This window comes from Eucalyptus grandis, chromosome 3 (genome assembly GCF_016545825.1).
Source record: "Eucalyptus grandis isolate ANBG69807.140 chromosome 3, ASM1654582v1, whole genome shotgun sequence".
Lineage (NCBI taxonomy): Eukaryota > Viridiplantae > Streptophyta > Magnoliopsida > Myrtales > Myrtaceae > Eucalyptus > Eucalyptus grandis.
In genome coordinates this window covers 26,620,802-26,637,291 of record NC_052614.1, presented here as the reverse complement: position 1 = coordinate 26,637,291, position 16,490 = coordinate 26,620,802, and the positions used below count along the sequence as shown (strand labels likewise).

The following is a 16,490-nucleotide window of genomic DNA, read 5'->3' as shown; positions in this document are numbered from 1 at the left end:
TCTCTGGCCATGGCGTCTGGAGATGTCGTCGTCTTCCCGATTGAGCGTTCTCCGTCGGCCCTTCTTCGCTTTTTTTTTTTTTCCGTTTCTTGATCGATTGATTGTTGATGGGGGCCGATTGCTTTGTTTGTCCTTGATTTTGTGAAGCATCTTCTGGTTGCGGGAGATTCTTGAGGGTTTCGCTTACCCTACGATTTTTATTGGCGTCTGGCGATATCATCTTCTTCCGAGAGAAGACGTGGTTGTAGCGATGATCCCGATTGAACGTTTCTCCGTCGGCCTCTCTCCTTTTTGGTTTCCGTTTCTTGATTGATTGTTGATGGGGGATCGATTGCTTTCTCGGTCTGATTTTGTGAGGCGTCTTCTGGTTGCAGAGATCCCCCCCTGTTGCGGAGATTTTTGAGGGTTTGGCTCGGCCTACGATCCCTTCGATCGCTTAGTGATTTCTGACCGGTTGATCTTTCTGTCACGAGCTGTTTCTGGATTTTCTTATTTGGTGAATCCGCAGTGGCTTCTTTCCCATTAGAGCGAAATTGCTCTTTCTCCTTTTTGGTTTCCTTTCTTGATTCATTGTTATCTCGGTCTTGATTTTGTGAGGCGTTATCTGGTTGCAGAGACCCACCCCTGTTGCGGAGATTCTTGAGGGTTTCGCGCTTGGCCTACGATGCTTATTGGTTATCGGAATTATTCAGTTTACCTCTTGTCCTTTGGTTGCTTAGTGATTCATCGACCGATCGATTGAACTTTGCGCTGTTGTTTTGACCAGATCATTCTGGATTCCTGTTGTTTGGTGAATTGGGAGTGTGGCTTCTTTCCTCTTAGATCATATCTCTTGACGTCAGAGGATGTCCTCATGGGAAGTGCTTGGTTTAACTCCTCCTTTGACCCTTTATTGAAACAATAACCTATCGATCTTTCTGTTATTTGGTGAATTTGCAGTTGGCTTCTTTCCCCTCAGGGCGAAATTGCTTGTCTGAGGATGTCAAGGACGATGAATACTAAAACACGGGTGTTTTGTTTTTTGGAGCATTGATGATCATTTTGCTTTCATCTTTTTGGCTGAGATGATGAAAGTAGTCTTTCATGCGATAGGCTGAAATTTGGTGGTCTTGATTGGAATTTGTTCTTCGGTTTTCTATTTTTGGGGTTGATTATCGTCTAGTCCTGATCCTCTCACAGGTTGGAGTTTTGCAAGACTCGACAAGAGGTGATCTGGTGCGAGCTGACGATTGTCTGAAATTGGATAAGCTCTGTCTCTCTAGGCAGTTATTGGTTTGAACGAAATTTGTTCTCCACTCCCATAATTTTGCGATTAATGCGAAACCCGATTCTCATTCCTTCGGAGGTCTGTTTTGTCAATGTATGATCTGTGATGGTTCTTTCTTTGCAAGGTGTAAGCACCACAACTGATCACTATCCAATCCAGATCCGCTTGCCAGTGTCTCCTTCCTAGAAATGGTCCCTACCTTCTGTTCTCATCCTTCAATCTCATCGGGAGACATCGTTATGGGAAGTGTTTGGTTTAGCTCCTCCTCTGATCCTTTATCAAACCCACTTTCGGTAAAATTGTTTCACGAGCTACTTCTGGATTTTTGTTATTTGGTGAATCTGCAGTGGCTTCTTTTCCCCATGGAGCGAAACTGTTTGTCTTGGGATGTCGAGGACGATGAATACAATGACACCGGTCAGCTTGTTTCATAAAACACGGATGTTTGGGCTTTTTGGAGGACTGATGATCCTTTGGCTGCTGTCTTTTTCTCTTGGTTGAGATGATGAACTAGTAGTCTTTCAGGCGATAGGCTGAAATTTTCTGGTCTTGATTGGAATTTTGTTCTTCAGTTTTTTTTATCTTTGGGGGTTGATTATTGTGTAGTCCTGATCCTCTCACAGGTCGGAGTTTTGCTAGACTCAACTAAGTGGTGATCTGGTGCGAGCTGATGATTGTCTGAAGTTGGATAAGCTCTATCGTCTCTCAAGGCGGTTATCGGTTTGGATGAAATTTGTTTTTCAGTCCCATAATTTTGCGATTAATGTGAAATCCAATTCTCATTCCTTCGGAGGTCTGTGTTTGGTCGATGTATGATCTGTGATGGTTCTTTCTTTGCAAGGTGTACGCACCACAACAGATCAGTATCCAATAAGGATCCACTTGCTGGTGTGTCTCCTGCTAGAAGTAGTCCCTCCCTTCTGTTTTGTCGATGTATGATCTGTCATGGTTCTTTCTTTGCAAGGTGTAAGCACCACAACAGATCACTATCCAATCCAGATCAGCTTGCTAATGTCTCCTTCCTAGAAATGATCCCTACCTTCTGTTCTCATCCTTCAATCTCATCGGGAGATGTCGTTATAGGAAGGGTTTGGTCTAGCTCCTCCTCTGATCCTTTATCAAACTCACTTTCTGTACAATTGTTTCACAAGCTGCTTCTGGATTTTTGTTATTTGGTGAATCTGCAGTGGCTTCTTTTCTTCATGGAGTGAAAGTGTTTGTCTGAGGATGTCAAGGATGACGACACCGGTCAGCTTGTTTCATAAAACACGGATGTTTGGGCTTTTTGGAGGACTGATAATCCTTTTGCTGTTTCTTTTTCTTGGTTGAGATGATGAACTAGTAGTCTTTTAGGGGATGGGCTGAAAATTTGCTGGTCTTTATTGGAATTTGTTCTTTGTTTTTTTTTTTTTTTTTTTTTATCTTTGCAGATTGATTATCATCTAGTCCTGATCCTCTCACGGGTCGGAGTTTTGCTAGACTCGACTAAGTGGTGATCTGGTGCGAGCTGATGATTGTCTGAAGTTGGATAAGCTCTTTCACCTCTGGAGGCGGTTATCGGTTTGATTGAAATTTGTTCTCCAGTCCCATAATTTTCCAATTAATGCAAAACCTGATTCTCATTCCTTCGGAGTTCGGTGTTTTATTGATGTATGACCTGTGATGGTTCTTTGCAAGGTGTATGCATCACAACAGATTACTATCTAATACGGATCCGCTTGCTGGTGTTTCCTTCCCAGAAATAGTCCCTTCCTCATGTTCTCTTCGTGCATCTATGATTGTGCATGCATTCCTCAATCGGCTGACACCCTTACTCTTCAAAGGAGACATCGTTCCTGAAAACGCACTCCTGGCCTGTCTTCTTTTCTTTTTATTTCTTGATTGGTTTTAAAATCAGTCTGATTCTGTTTACGCTATGTTATTTTCTGAAGGAATGCCTGGCCTCTCTTGGACTCTGCCATGTTGTGGGCAGTGTTAAGGTTATTGCTCATCTGACCGTTGGTTGATTTATCATTGATTGATCTTTCCATTGTATCATGAGCTGATTCTGGCATTAACTATTCCTTGAATTGGCAGTGGTTTCTTTCTTCTCGGAGCAATCATTTTCTCTGAGGATGATGTCTGAGAGGACAATGAATATGATCCAGCTGGTCAGTTGGTTACATTGAATATGACATTTGGGCTTTTCGTGGACTAATGATCTATCTTGCACTGTTTGTGGTTGAGTTGATCATCTAAAGAAGCCTTTTGTCTTCAGGACAAACGATGGACTGAAATTTTGACAACCTTCTAGGCTTCTTTTTCAAATGGAAAGTTTTACTGGTTTTGACAGCTGGTGATCTGTTGCGTTTTCTGTGGGGCTGAGTTGATAATTGTTCAAAATTGTATGAGCTCCTGCTTCCCGGATTTTAGGCAGTTATTGGTTTGAATGGAACTTGTCCTGTCCTTCTGTTATTTCTTTGTTAATCCGAAAGATCAGATCTAGTTCTCTTCCTTTGCAGATCAGATTTTGGTCGAGGCAATACTTTACGTGGCCAAGTTCGATATGGAGTGTCTATGATCTGTGATGTTCTTTCTTGCTGCATAAACATCAATTTCTGATTTGTCTTCCACTTATGTTATCGTCTAGTTAAGGTGGTTATCATCTAGTTGAGGTGGAACAATCAGTTATTCTCTTTTCTTCGCAGGTCATAGTTTGGTCAAGGCAATACCTTACCTCGTCAATTTCGAGATGGAGTGTCTGTGGTCCATGATGGTTCTTTCTTGCTGCATAAGAATTAATTCATAGGACAAGCTCTCCTTTCAGAGTGCTTTCTTGTCTGAAAAGTTCTACACAATTGGTTTCACTTCGGGGCAAAGTGGTAGCATCTTATTTCGAAATGACGTACTTCAGATATCTATCGCAATATGCATTCTTAATCTTTCTTATATTGTTTCTATTTGGTAATGGAAGATGATGGATGATACCAGTCGCTCTTTGGGAGATTAGAGACTATTTTATCTTTGGGATTGGATTGGAAACTTTTGATTAGTATGTCTTACCTTTTTCTTTGATGGAAACTATCCTGCATTTTATTTATCATGGACTTTTTCCTTTCAACATACTTTGTTACACATTCATTTCGAAATACGTTTCTTGCATATGAATTTGTTTTGACTTGGTGTGTATGTCTGCTTGAATTTTGTGTCAATGAAATGTTAAATTTGGTTTATTTGAAGAAAGTGTTTATATTTTTATGAGATTGATGTTGTCTGCATGGTAATTTCTATGCTGAGATGTTATTTTGATGTGACATATTGCCTCTTTTTTCCCTGTGTTATTCGGAGCTTGCAGGCTAGGTTCTTTTCCAAAAAAATATTTATTTTTTACATTGTTTTATGTGGTAGCATTTACCTTTTGCCAAAATTTTACCAAAAGTATAGCATGGAATGTCTTCACTTATAAAGCAATGTTCTCGGATGGTTCATCAATAGATTGATCCGTTTAAATTGTTTATCAAAATGATTATGGATTTTGGTGGATTGGCAGTTGCATCTTTCCTCTTGTAGCAATCTCTTCATCCGAGCATGTCGTCTAAGAATGACAAATACATAGAAGCTGGTGAGTTAACATAGAAGAAGGTGATTGGGCTTCTTGGAGGAGAGGTGTTCTATTATGCAGTCTTTGTTTTCTTGAGTTCTGAAGTAGTCTTCTCTGATTGCATCTTCAGGATGAGCGAATTTTGAGGATTTATAGGCATCTTGTAGTTTTGATTTAAGTTTGTCTTCAGTTGATTATCTTCCGGAGCAGTGAGATAATTATTATTGAGTTCTAATTCCTCTACTGGAAGCTTTTCCATGTTGAGAAGTGGTGTGATCTATTGCCTTCTTCTGTAGGGTGAGTTGATGATTGTTTGAAATTGGATAAACAGCCATTTTGTGGATTCTAAGGACTGGTATATATGATGAGGTTGGTCAATTATTACTTAGAATGACTGAGCTTTTCTTGAGTTTGACGATCTATTCACATCTATCTTCGGTTGGGTTGGTGTATGGGCAGTGTCCTTGATCATCTCGAGGACCAGTTGAAGAGCTGAAATTTTGATAAACTCCTGCTGCGTAGGCACTTTGTTGAATGTCATTCCTCAGTTGATTCCCTTGGAGTGGAAAGATGACGATTCAGCTTTTTCTGTATGGCTAAGTTGATGAATTGCGGAGTCTGCGCTTTGTTTGAAATTGGATAAGCTCCCCCTTCTTGGATTTGGTTCCTTTGATGTCTTCACTCTACATGTGTACATGGATGAATCCTTAATCAATTAATATTTTGGCCATGCTATGATAGGGTGTGCGAGAACAAGCTCGACTTATGCTTTGAGGGTTTGAAATTTGACAAAAGATCGTGGATTGTCATTGGATGGCCTCTGTTGGACATACTTGCAAAAGGAGAGTACTAAGTCTGCTTAGTTGCAATAAGATATCTGTATGGATTTTTGCTTAGGCGATATTCTCCCCTTCTATAATACTTTCTTCTGGCACCGTCATTGTTGGGGACAGTTTACAAGTGAGGGTTTTTGTATGTGAGATGGGTTGTTTTTAGTGTGTAGGGTGCCACCTTGGGGCCTAAATTGTGAATATTTTAGGTTCTCGTGTATCCATGGGACAATGAAGGCTTTTCTGCACGGACCCAAGTCATACTCCATTGCAAACTGTTAGCATCTCATTCTGAAAAGATGAACTATGCTGTGCTTTTGCCTGTTTGCATGATTGGCATATGTGATCAGGTCTCACATGGGGATGTTGACCGGACAGCCATATGGACATAACTACCTTGGCATTGCTTGCGCTTGGACCGGTTCTCTCCTTTCTGCTGATTCTCTCATTTCTTATTCATCACAAAGCTGTGTTGTTTCATGTATGCTGTCTGCAGACATGGCTGGTCAAGCTGGGAGGAGCAGACACTTGGTGCTTGGTTGCCATGTTTGTCAAATTTTGTAGTTATTTTTAAATCGGTGAAGCTGAAGGGGCAGACAACAATCCTGTAGTGAATAAGCTTTGGTTTGAGTTTTTAGCATATCTAGCGAGGATAGACCCCTTCTGATCTCTTATGATACCCTAATGTACGACAGGTGAACTTCTACTTCGTATATATGATCTAAATTTAATAAAGCAAACCTGTTTAGGGCTATGAACTTATACATGTCCAATTGCATCATGATCCTTTGCGAATGATGATCTGTCGACCAGATATTTACTGTATCTCTTTCTCATCGGCTCTACAAGGGTTGTTCGAAGTCATCTTCCTTGTAATTGGAGATACTTGACGGTTGCCTCATGATCAGGTTTATTTGCTTTGGTATTTTCTTTGAAGGGATGAATTTTGAAGCATCTGGTTGGGTCTATGTCCAGAACAATGTTGGCGAAGGCTCTGATTTTGGATAGAAAGCTTATCAAAGTTATTAAGGTTCAAAGTCTCCCTCTGATCATACTAATTTTGTGGCGTCCATGCTGTATGGACTTATTCAGTTTTCCACGGGTGCTTGTTCCAGTTTAGAGCGATCTAACTGAGGACCGTGTAATCAAAACTGTTAGAGAATCCAAGTTCTTGAGTTGGGAAGGCAGGAGGTTGTTATTTAATGCAATTATGTTTAGTTGAGCTACTGAATTGTTGTTTTCCTTTTTAGATCGGAGTGATGAGAGCTGGTTCTGGATCTTTCTACAGGGATTGTCTGATTGTTTTATTTTCAAGGATTAGAGGAGATGCGATGAACATAGAGTTCTCTCATGTTGTGAGTTGGAGTCCTTTTGTTGCAGATCATTCTGAATTCGACCTGGTTTGTGTTGTAGTGTATTTGAGTTAGCAAGCTTTTGCTTTTTGCTTCTCCTGGGGTATTTTTATATAAGTAGTTTTTTGGGTTCCAGTTCAAGTATCTCTCTTTGATGATGTCGTGCTCTCTATCTTCATCTACAAACCTCACTGAATAAATTTACAATTACTACAGTTGAGTCTTGTGTCCAAGGCTAAGTCTCGTTGTTGCTTAGGTTGGTCATATGTGGCTACTTTTTGCTGCTTCTGGGGGTATTTTTGGTATAATTGGTTAATTTTGGGTGCCAGTTCAAGTCTCTCTTTTTGATAATATCGTCCGCTCATCTTTTTCTGTGAACTTCATTGGATAAAACTCCTATTGAGTCCTGTTTCTAGGCTAATTCTAGTTGCTGCTTTGCTGGTGGCACACATGGATGGCAGTTTGGCTTGTCAGATGCTTCTAGATTATACTTGAGAGATGAGAAACTGATTGCAGATATTCACCAACATCATGGCAGATTATTCATTTCTACTTTCAATTGGTTTGTTGCAGTCCGTAGAAGCTCTCTCTTGGTGATTCTCTTTATATTGAAGTTCCAGGTGATACTACTTGCCTGACAAATTAGTTTTATATTGCTTGTGTGTTGGAATCAAACATGAGCTCGCACAATCCCTCTACATAGATTCACCCCCCATTCTCTCCAAAACTCTTACTCTATTATCTTTGTTTTCTGAGCATTCTCCGTCGGCCCTTCTTCGTTTTTGTTTTCTGTTTCTTGATTGATTGATTGTTGATGGGGCAAATTGCTTTCTTTGTCTTGATTTTGGGAAGCATCATCTGGTTGCAGAGGTCCACCCCTATATTGCGGAGATTCTTGAGGGTTTCGCTTGCCCTACAATCTTTATTGGCATCTGGCGATATCATCTTCTTCCAGAGAGAAGAAGTAGCGATTATCCCGATCGAGCGTTCTCCATCGGCCTTTCTCCTTTTTGGTTTCTGTTTCTTGATCGGGGATTGATTGCTTTCTCGGGCTGATTTTGTGAAGCATTTGGTTGCAGAAGACTCAATGTTGTGGAGATTTTTGAGGGCTTGGCTCGGCCTACGGTTCCTATTTGGTTATTGGATTCTTTGGTTTATGCCTCGTCCCTTCGATCGCTTAGTGATTCATTGACCGATCGATTAAACTTTGGGTTGTTGTTTTGACCAGCTCCTTCTGGATTCTCGTTGTTCGGTGAATTGGCAGTGTGGCTTCTTTCTTTCATATGAGGATGCTGTCGCAGCAAGTGTTTGGTTTAGACCTCCTTTTCTGACCGGTTGATCTTTCTGTCACGAGCTGTTTCTGGATTTTCTTATTTGGTGAATCCGCAGGGGGCTTCTTTTCCCCTTAGAGCGAAACTGCTCTTTCTCCTTTTTGGTTTCCGTTTCTTGATTCATTGTTATCTCGGTCTTGATTTTGTGAGGCGTTATCTGGTTGCAGAGACCCACCCCTGTTGCGGAGATTCTTGAGGGTTTCGCGCTTGGCCTACGATGCCTATTGGTTATCGGAATTATTCAGTTTACCTCTTGTCCTTTGGTTGCTTAGTGATTCATCGACCGATCGATTGAAATTTGCGCTGTTGTTTTGACCAGATCATTCTGGATTCTTGTTGTTCGGTGAATTGGGAGTGTGGCTTCTTTCCTCTTGGATCATATTTCCTGACGTCAGAGGATGTCCTCATGGGAAGTGCTTGGTTTAACTCCTCCTTTGACCCTTTATTGAAACAATAACCTATCGATCTTTCTGTTATTTGGTGAATTTGCAGTTGGCTTCTTTCCCCCTCAGGGAGAAATTGCTTGTCTGAGGATGTCAAGGACGATGAATACTAAAACACGGGTGTTTCGTTTTTGGAGCATTGATGATCATTTTGCTTTCATCTTTTTGGCTGAGATGATGAAAGTAGTCTTTCATGCGATAGGCTGAAATTTGGTGGTCTTGATTGGAATTTGTTCTTCGGTTTTCTATTTTTGGGGGTTGATTATCGTCTAGTCCTGATCCTCTCGCAGGTCGGAGTTTTGCAAGACTTGACAAGTGGTGATCTGGTGCGAGCTGACGATTGTCTGAAATTGGATAAGCTCTGTCTCTCTAGGCAGTATTGGTTTGAATGAAATTTGTTCTCCACTCCCATAATTTTCCAATTAATGCGAAACCCGATTCTCATTCCTTCGGAGGTCTGTTTTGTCGATGTATGATCTGTCATGGTTCTTTCTTTGCAAGGTGTAAGCACCACAACAGATCACTATCCAATTTAGATCTGCTTGCTAATGTCTCCTTCGTAGAAATGATCCCTACCTTCTGTTCTCATCCTTCAATCTCATCGGGAGACGTCGTTATGGGAAGTGTTTGGTTTAGCTCCTCCTCTGATCCTTTATCAAACCCACTTTCGGTACAATTGTTTCACAATCTGCTTCTGGATTTTTGTTATTTGGTGAATCTGCAGTGGCTTCTTTTCCCCATGGAGCGAAACTGTTTGTCTTGGGATGTCGAGGACGATGAATACGACGACACCGGTTAGCATGTTTCATATAACACGGATGTTTGGGCTTTTGGAGGACTGATGATCCTTTGGCTGCTGTCTTTTTCTCTTGGTTGAGATGATGAACTAGTAGTCTTTCAGGCAATAGGCTGAAATTTGCTGGTCTTCATTGGAATTTTGTTCTTTGGTTTTTTTATCTTTGGGGGTTGATTATTGTGTAGTCCTGATCCTCTCACAGGTTGGAGTTTTGCTAGACTCGACAAGTGGTGATCTGGTGCGAGCTGACGATTGTCTGAAATTGGATAAGCTCTGTCTCTCTTGGCAGTTATTGGTTTGAATGAAATTTGTTCTCCACTCCCATAATTTTCCAATTAATGCGAAACCCGATTCTCATTCCTTCGGAGGTCTGTTTTGTCGATGTATGATCTGTCATGGTTCTTTCTTTGCAAGGTGTAAGCACCACAACAGATCACTATCCAATCCAGATCCGCTTGCCAGTGTCTCCTTTTTAGAAATAGTCCCCCCCTCGTGTTCTCATCCTTCAATCTCATTGGGAGACGTCGTTATGGAAAGTGTTTGGTTTAGCTCCTCCTCTGATCCCTTATCAAACCCACTTTCTGTACAATTGTTTCACAAGCCGCTACTGGATTTTTGTTATTTGGTGAATCTGCAGTGGCTTCTTTTCCCCATGGAGCGAAACTGTTTGTCTTGGGATGTCGAGGACGATGAATACGACGACACCGGTTAGCATGTTTCATATAACACGGATGTTTGGGCTTTTGGAGGACTGATGATCCTTTGGCTGCTGTCTTTTTCTCTTGGTTGAGATGATGAACTAGTAGTCTTTCAGGCAATAGGCTGAAATTTGCTGGTCTTCATTGGAATTTTGTTCTTTGGTTTTTTTTTATCTTTGGGGGTTGATTATTGTGTAGTCCTGATCCTCTCACAGGTCGGAGTTTTGCTAGACTCGACTAAGTGGTGATCTGGTGCGAGCTGATGATTGTCTGAAGTTGGATAAGCTTTATCGCGTCTGGAGGCAGTTATCGGTTTGATTGAAATTTGTTCTCCAGTCCCATAATTTTGCGATTAATGCGAAACCCAAATCTCATTCCTTCGGAGGTCTGTGTATGGTCGATATATGATCTGTGATGGTTCTTTCTTTGCAAGGTGTACATGCCACAACAGATCAGTATGCAATACAGATCCACTTGCCGGTGTCTCCTTGCTAGAAGTAGTCCCTCCCTCATGTTCTCATCCTTCAATCTCATCGGGGGATGTCGTTATAGGAAGTGTTTGGTCTAGCTCCTCCTCTGATCCTCTATCAAACTCACTTTCTGTACAATTGTTTCACGAGCTGCCTCTGGATTTTTGTTATTTGGTGAATCCGCAGTGGCTTCTTTTCTACATGGAGCGAAAGTGTTTATCTGAGGATGTCCAGGACGTGAATGCGATGACTCCAGTCAGCTTGTTTCATAAAACACGGATGTTTGGGCTTTTTGGAGGACTGATGATCATACAATCGTCAGCTCGCACCAGATTGATGTTGTCTGCATGGTAATTTCCTATGCTGAGATGTTACTTTTATGTGACATATTGCCTCTTTTTTCCCTATGTTATTGGGAACTTGCAGGCTAGGTTCTTTTCCAAAAAGTATTTATTTTTTACATTGTTTTATGTGGTAGCATTTACCTTTTGCCAAAATTTTACCAAAAGTATAGCATGGAATGTTTTCACTTATAAAGCAATGTTCTCGGATGGTTCATCAATAGATTGATCCGTTTAAATTGTTTATCAAAATGGATAAATGATTATGGATTTTGGTGGATTGGCAGTTGCATCTTTCCTCTTGTAGCAATCTCTTCATCCGAGCATGTTGTCTAAGAATGACAAATACATAGAAGCTGGTGAGTTAACATAGAAGAAGGTGATTGGGCATCTTGGAGGAGAGGTGATCTATTATGCAGTCTTTGTTTTCTTGAGTTCTGAAGTAGTCTTCTCTGATTGCATCTTCAGGATGAGCGAATTTTGAGGATTTATAGGCATCTTGTAGTTTTGATTTAAGTTTGTCTTCAGTTGATTATCTTCCGGAGCAGTGAGATAATTATTATCGAGTTCTAATTCCTCTACTGGAAGCTTTTCCATGTTGAGAAGTGGTGTGATCTATTGCCTTCTTCTGTAGGGTGAGTTGATGATTGTTTGAAATTGGATAAACAGCCATTTTGTGGATTCTAAGGACTGGTATATATGATGAGGTTGGTCAATTATTACTTAGAATGACTGAGCTTTTCTTGAGTTTGACGATCTATTCACATCTATCTTCGGTTGGGTTGGTGTATGGGCAGTGTCCTTGATCATCTCGAGGACCAGTTGAAGAGCTGAAATTTTGATAAACTCCTGCTGCGTAGGCACTTTGTTGAATGTCATTCCTCAGTTGATTCCCTTGGAGTGGAAAGATGACAATTCAGCTTTTTCTGTATGGCTAAGTTGATGAATTGCGGAGTCCGCGCTTTGTTTGAAATTGGATAAGCTCCCCCTTCTTGGATTTGGTTCCTTTGATGTCTTCACTCTATATGTGTACATGGATGAATCCTTAATCAATTAATATTTTGGCCATGCTATGATAGGGTGTGCGAGAACAAGCTCGACTTATGCTTTGAGGGTTTGAAGTTTGACAAAAGATCGTGGATTGTCATTGGATGGCTTCTCTGTTGGACATAGATGCAAAGGAGAGTACTAAGTTTGCTTAGTTGCAATAAGATATCTGTATGGATTTTTGCTTAGCCGATATTCTCCACTTCTATAATACTTTCTTCTGGCACTGTCATTGCTGGGGACAGTTTACAAGTGAGGGTTTTTGTATGTGAGATGGGCTGTTTTTAGTTTGTAGGGTGCCACCTTGGGGGCCTAAATTGTGAATATTTTAGGTTCTCATCGATCCATGGGACAATGAAGGCTTTTCTGCAAGGGCCCAAGTGATACTCCATTGCAAACTGTTAGCATCTCATTCTGAAAAGATGAATTGTGCTGTGCTTTTGCCTGTTTGCATGATTGGCATATGTGATCAGGCCTCACATGGGGATGTTGACCGGACAGGCATATGGACATAACTTCCTTGGCATTGCTTGCGCTCAGACTGGTTCTCTCCTTTCTGCTGATTCTCTCATTTCTTATTCTTCACAAAGCTCTGTCGTTTCATGTATGCTGTCAGCAGACATGGCTGGTCAAGCTGGGAGGAGCAGACACTTGGTGCTTGGTTGCCATGTTTGTCAAATTTTTGTAGTTATTTTTAAATCGGTGAAACTGAAGGGGCAGACAACAATCCTGCAGTGAATAAGCTTTGGTTTGAGGTTTTAACATGTCTAGCGAGCATGGACCCCTTCTGATCTCTTATGATACCCTAATATACGATGGATGAACTTCTGCTTCGTATATATGATCTAAATTTAATAAAGCAAACCTGTTTAGGGCTAATGAACTTATACATGTCCAATTGCATCATGATCCTTTGCGAATGATGATCTGTCGACCAGATATTTACTGTATCTCTTTCTCATCCGCTCTACAAGGGTTGTTCGAAGTCATCTTAATTGGAGATACTAGACGGTTGCCTTATGATCAGTTTCATTTGCTTTGGTATTTTCTTTGAAGGGATGAATTTTGAAGCATCTGGTTGGGTCTATGTCCAGAACTATGTCGGCGAAGGCTCTGATTTTGGATAGAAAGCTTATCAAAGTTATTAAGGTTCAAAGTCTCCCTCTGAGCATACTAATTTTGTGGCTTCCATGCTGTATGGACTTATTCAGTTTTCCACGGGTGCTTGTTCCAGTTTAGAGCAATCCAACTAAGGACTGTGTAATCAAAACTGTTAGAGAATCCAAGTTCTTGAGTTGGGAAGGCAGGAGGTTATTATTTAATGCAATTATGTTTAGTTGAGCTACTGAATTGTTGTTTTCCTTTTTGGATCAGAGTGATGAGTGGGTTTTGGATCTTTCTACAGGGATTGTCTGATTCTTTTATTTTCAAGGATTAGAGGAGATGCGATGAACATATAGTTCTCTCATGTTGTGAGTTGGAGTCCTTTTGTTGCAGATCATTCTGAATTCGACCTGGTTTGTGTTGTAGTGTATTTGAGTTAGCAAGCTTTTGCTTTTTGCTTCTCCTGGGGTATTTTTCGTACAAGTGGTTTATGTTGGGTGCCAGTTCAAGTATCTCTCTTTGATGATGTCATGCTCTCTATCTTTGTCTACAAACCTCACTGGATAAAACTTCAATTACTACAATTGAGTCTTGTGTGTCCAAGGCTAAGTCTTGTTGTTGGTTAGGTTGGTCATATGTGGCTACTTTTTGCTTCTTCTGGGGGTATTTTTGGTATAATTGGTGAATTTTGGGTGCCAGTTCAAGTCTCTCTCTTTGATAATGTCGTCCTCTCATCTTTTTCTGTGAACTTCACTGGATGAAACTCCTATTGAGTCCTGTTTCAAGGCTAACTCTAGTTGTTGCTTTGCTGGTGGCACACATGGATGGCAGTTTGGCTTGTCAGATGCTTCTAGCTTACCCCTGTGAGATGAGAAACTGATTGCAGATATTCACCAACATCATGGCAGATTATTCGTTTCTACTTTCAATTGGTTTGTTGCAGTCCGTAGAAGCTCTCTTGGGGATTCTCTTTATATTGAAGTTCCAGTTGATATTACTCGCCTGACAAATTAGTTTTATATTGCTTGTGTGTTGGAATCAAAAGTTACTTTGCCACGAGCTCGCACAATCCCTCTACATGGATTCACCCCTCGTTCTCCCCAAAATTCTTACTCTATTAAGAACGAGTCGATTTACTTGGCCTTTTCTTTCTTTGCCATCAAGTCATTCGTGTCAGTAGTAGAATAAATCCCAACCTTCTAATGAGTGCATAATTTCATCCTGATATTTAATCTTATCATAAAAAGATCCAACTGTTTAAATTTGTTTCAAATTTATTTGCCAAGTCCTTTAATGCCTGCAGTGGCGTCTGGCGATATCGTTCGTCTTCTCGATTGAGAGCTTTCTCCGTCGGCCCGTCTCCCTTTTCTAATTCCGTTTCTCGATTGACTGATTGTTGATGGGGTTTGATCGCTATCTCGGTCTTGATTTTGTGGAAGCATCATCTGGTTGCAGAGACCCACCCACACCCCTGTTGCGCGGAGATTCTCGAGGATTTCGCTTGGCCTACGATCTCTGTCGGCGTCTGGCGATATCGTTGTCTTCCAGAGAGGAGGAGAAGTAGCGATCCCGATTTGACTGTTGATGCGGAGATTTTTCAGGGTTCGGCTCGGTCTACCTTGCCTATTGGTTTACGCCTCGTCCCTTTTGATGGCTTAGCGATTCATTGACCGATCGATTGATCTTTGCATTATGCGTCGTTGTTCTGACCAGCTCATTATGGAATCGTGTTGTTCGGTGGATGGGCAGTGCGCGGCTTCTTTCCTTCCTCTTGGATCATATCTCTTGAGGATGCCGTGATGCCGTAATGGGAGTGTTTGGTTTAGCTCCTCCTTTGACCCTTTATTAATACAATGCCCGATCGATCTTTCTGTACAATTGTTTCACGAGCTGTTTCTGGATTTTGTTATTTGGTGAATCCGCAGTAGATCCTTTCCCCTTGGAGCGAAATTGTTTGTTTGAGGATGTCAAGGACGATGAACAGCTTGTTTCATAAAACACAGGTTGGAGTTTTGCTAGGCTGAAATTTGCTGGTCTAGTCCCGACAGGTTGGAGTTTTGCTAGACTTGACAAGTGGTGATTTGCCGTGTGCTGATGATTGTCTGAAATTGGATAAGCTCTATCATCTCGTCGGTTTGAATGGAAATTTGTTCTCCAATCCCATAATTTTCCAATTAATGCAAAACCCAATTCTCATTCCTCCGGAGGTCGGCATAGCATTTGGTTGACGTATGATCTGTGATGGTTCTTTCTTTGAAGGTGTACGCGCCACAACAGATCATTATCCAATCTGGATCCACTTGCTGGTGTCTCCTTCCTAGGAATTGTCCCTCCCTCATGTCCTCATCCTTCAGTCTCATCGGGAAACATTGTTATGGGAAGTGTTTGGTTTAGCGCCCCCTCTGATCATTTAAAGAAACCACTTTCTGTACAATTTTTTAATGATCTGCTTCTAGATTTTTGTAATTATGGTGAATTCGCAGTGGTTTCTTTCCCCCTCGGAGTGAACTATTTTTCGAAGGATGGCAAGAACGAATAAATACCATGACATCGGTCGGTTTGTTTCATAAAACTAGATGTTGGGCTTTTTGGAGAATGATGATCCTTTTGCCGTCTCTTTTCGGTTGAGATGATGAACCAGTAAGTAGTCTTTCGGGCGATAGGCTGAAATTTTCTGTTCTTGATTGGAACTTGTTCTTCGGTTTTTTTAAACTTTGGGGTTGATTATCGTCTAGCCCGGATCCTCTCACAGGTTGGAGTTTTGCTAGACTTGACAAGTGGTGATCTGGTGCGAGCTGATCATTGTTTGAAATTGGATAAGCTCTATCGTCTCTCAAGGCAATTATCGGTTTGAATGGAAATTTGTTCTTCAATCCCCTAATTTTCCAATTAATGCAAAACCTGATTCTCGTTCCTCCGGAGGTCAGTGTTTGGTTGACGTATGATCTGTGATGGTTCTTTCTTTGCAAGGTGTACGCACCACAACAGATCATTATCCAATACGGATCCGCTTGCCAGTGTCTCCTTCCTAGAAATTGTCGCTCCCTCATGTCCTCATCCTTCAGTCTCATCGGGAGACATTGTTAAGGGAAGTGTTTGGTTTAGCTCCTCTAATTCTTTAAAGAACCCACTTTTCTGTAAAATTGTTTTATGATCTGCTTCTAGATTCTCGTATTTGGTGAATTTGCAGTGGTTTGTTTCCCCCTCAGAGTGAACTATTTTTCTGACGAT

At 41.2% G+C, this 16,490-nt stretch overlaps 2 long non-coding RNA genes across 18 annotated transcripts; both read left to right on the top strand.

The window, feature by feature from the left end:
- The first annotated feature begins 2,684 nt into the window (after nt 1-2,684).
- On the top strand, nt 2,685-14,315 carry LOC104437167. Of its 15 annotated transcripts, none has more exons than XR_005549873.1 (7): nt 2,685-3,417; nt 3,525-3,651; nt 3,769-4,128; nt 4,221-4,298; nt 4,797-4,868; nt 4,978-7,649; nt 7,898-8,368. It is a non-coding gene; the product is annotated as an uncharacterized LOC104437167 (long non-coding RNA). The 15 variants fall into 15 exon arrangements; XR_005549866.1 differs by having other exon boundaries at nt 2,686-3,246; nt 3,344-3,417; nt 3,769-4,526; nt 7,898-8,367; XR_005549864.1 differs by having other exon boundaries at nt 2,687-3,417; nt 3,769-4,526; nt 4,978-6,707; nt 6,793-7,649; nt 7,898-8,366.
- On the top strand, nt 8,938-12,181 carry LOC104437165. Of its 3 annotated transcripts, none has more exons than XR_005549878.1 (4): nt 8,938-9,801; nt 10,513-11,117; nt 11,396-11,467; nt 11,577-12,181. It is a non-coding gene; the product is annotated as an uncharacterized LOC104437165 (long non-coding RNA). The 3 variants fall into 3 exon arrangements; XR_005549877.1 differs by having other exon boundaries at nt 8,938-10,306; XR_005549876.1 differs by having other exon boundaries at nt 8,938-11,117.
- Nucleotides 14,316-16,490: the final 2,175 nt, after the last annotated feature.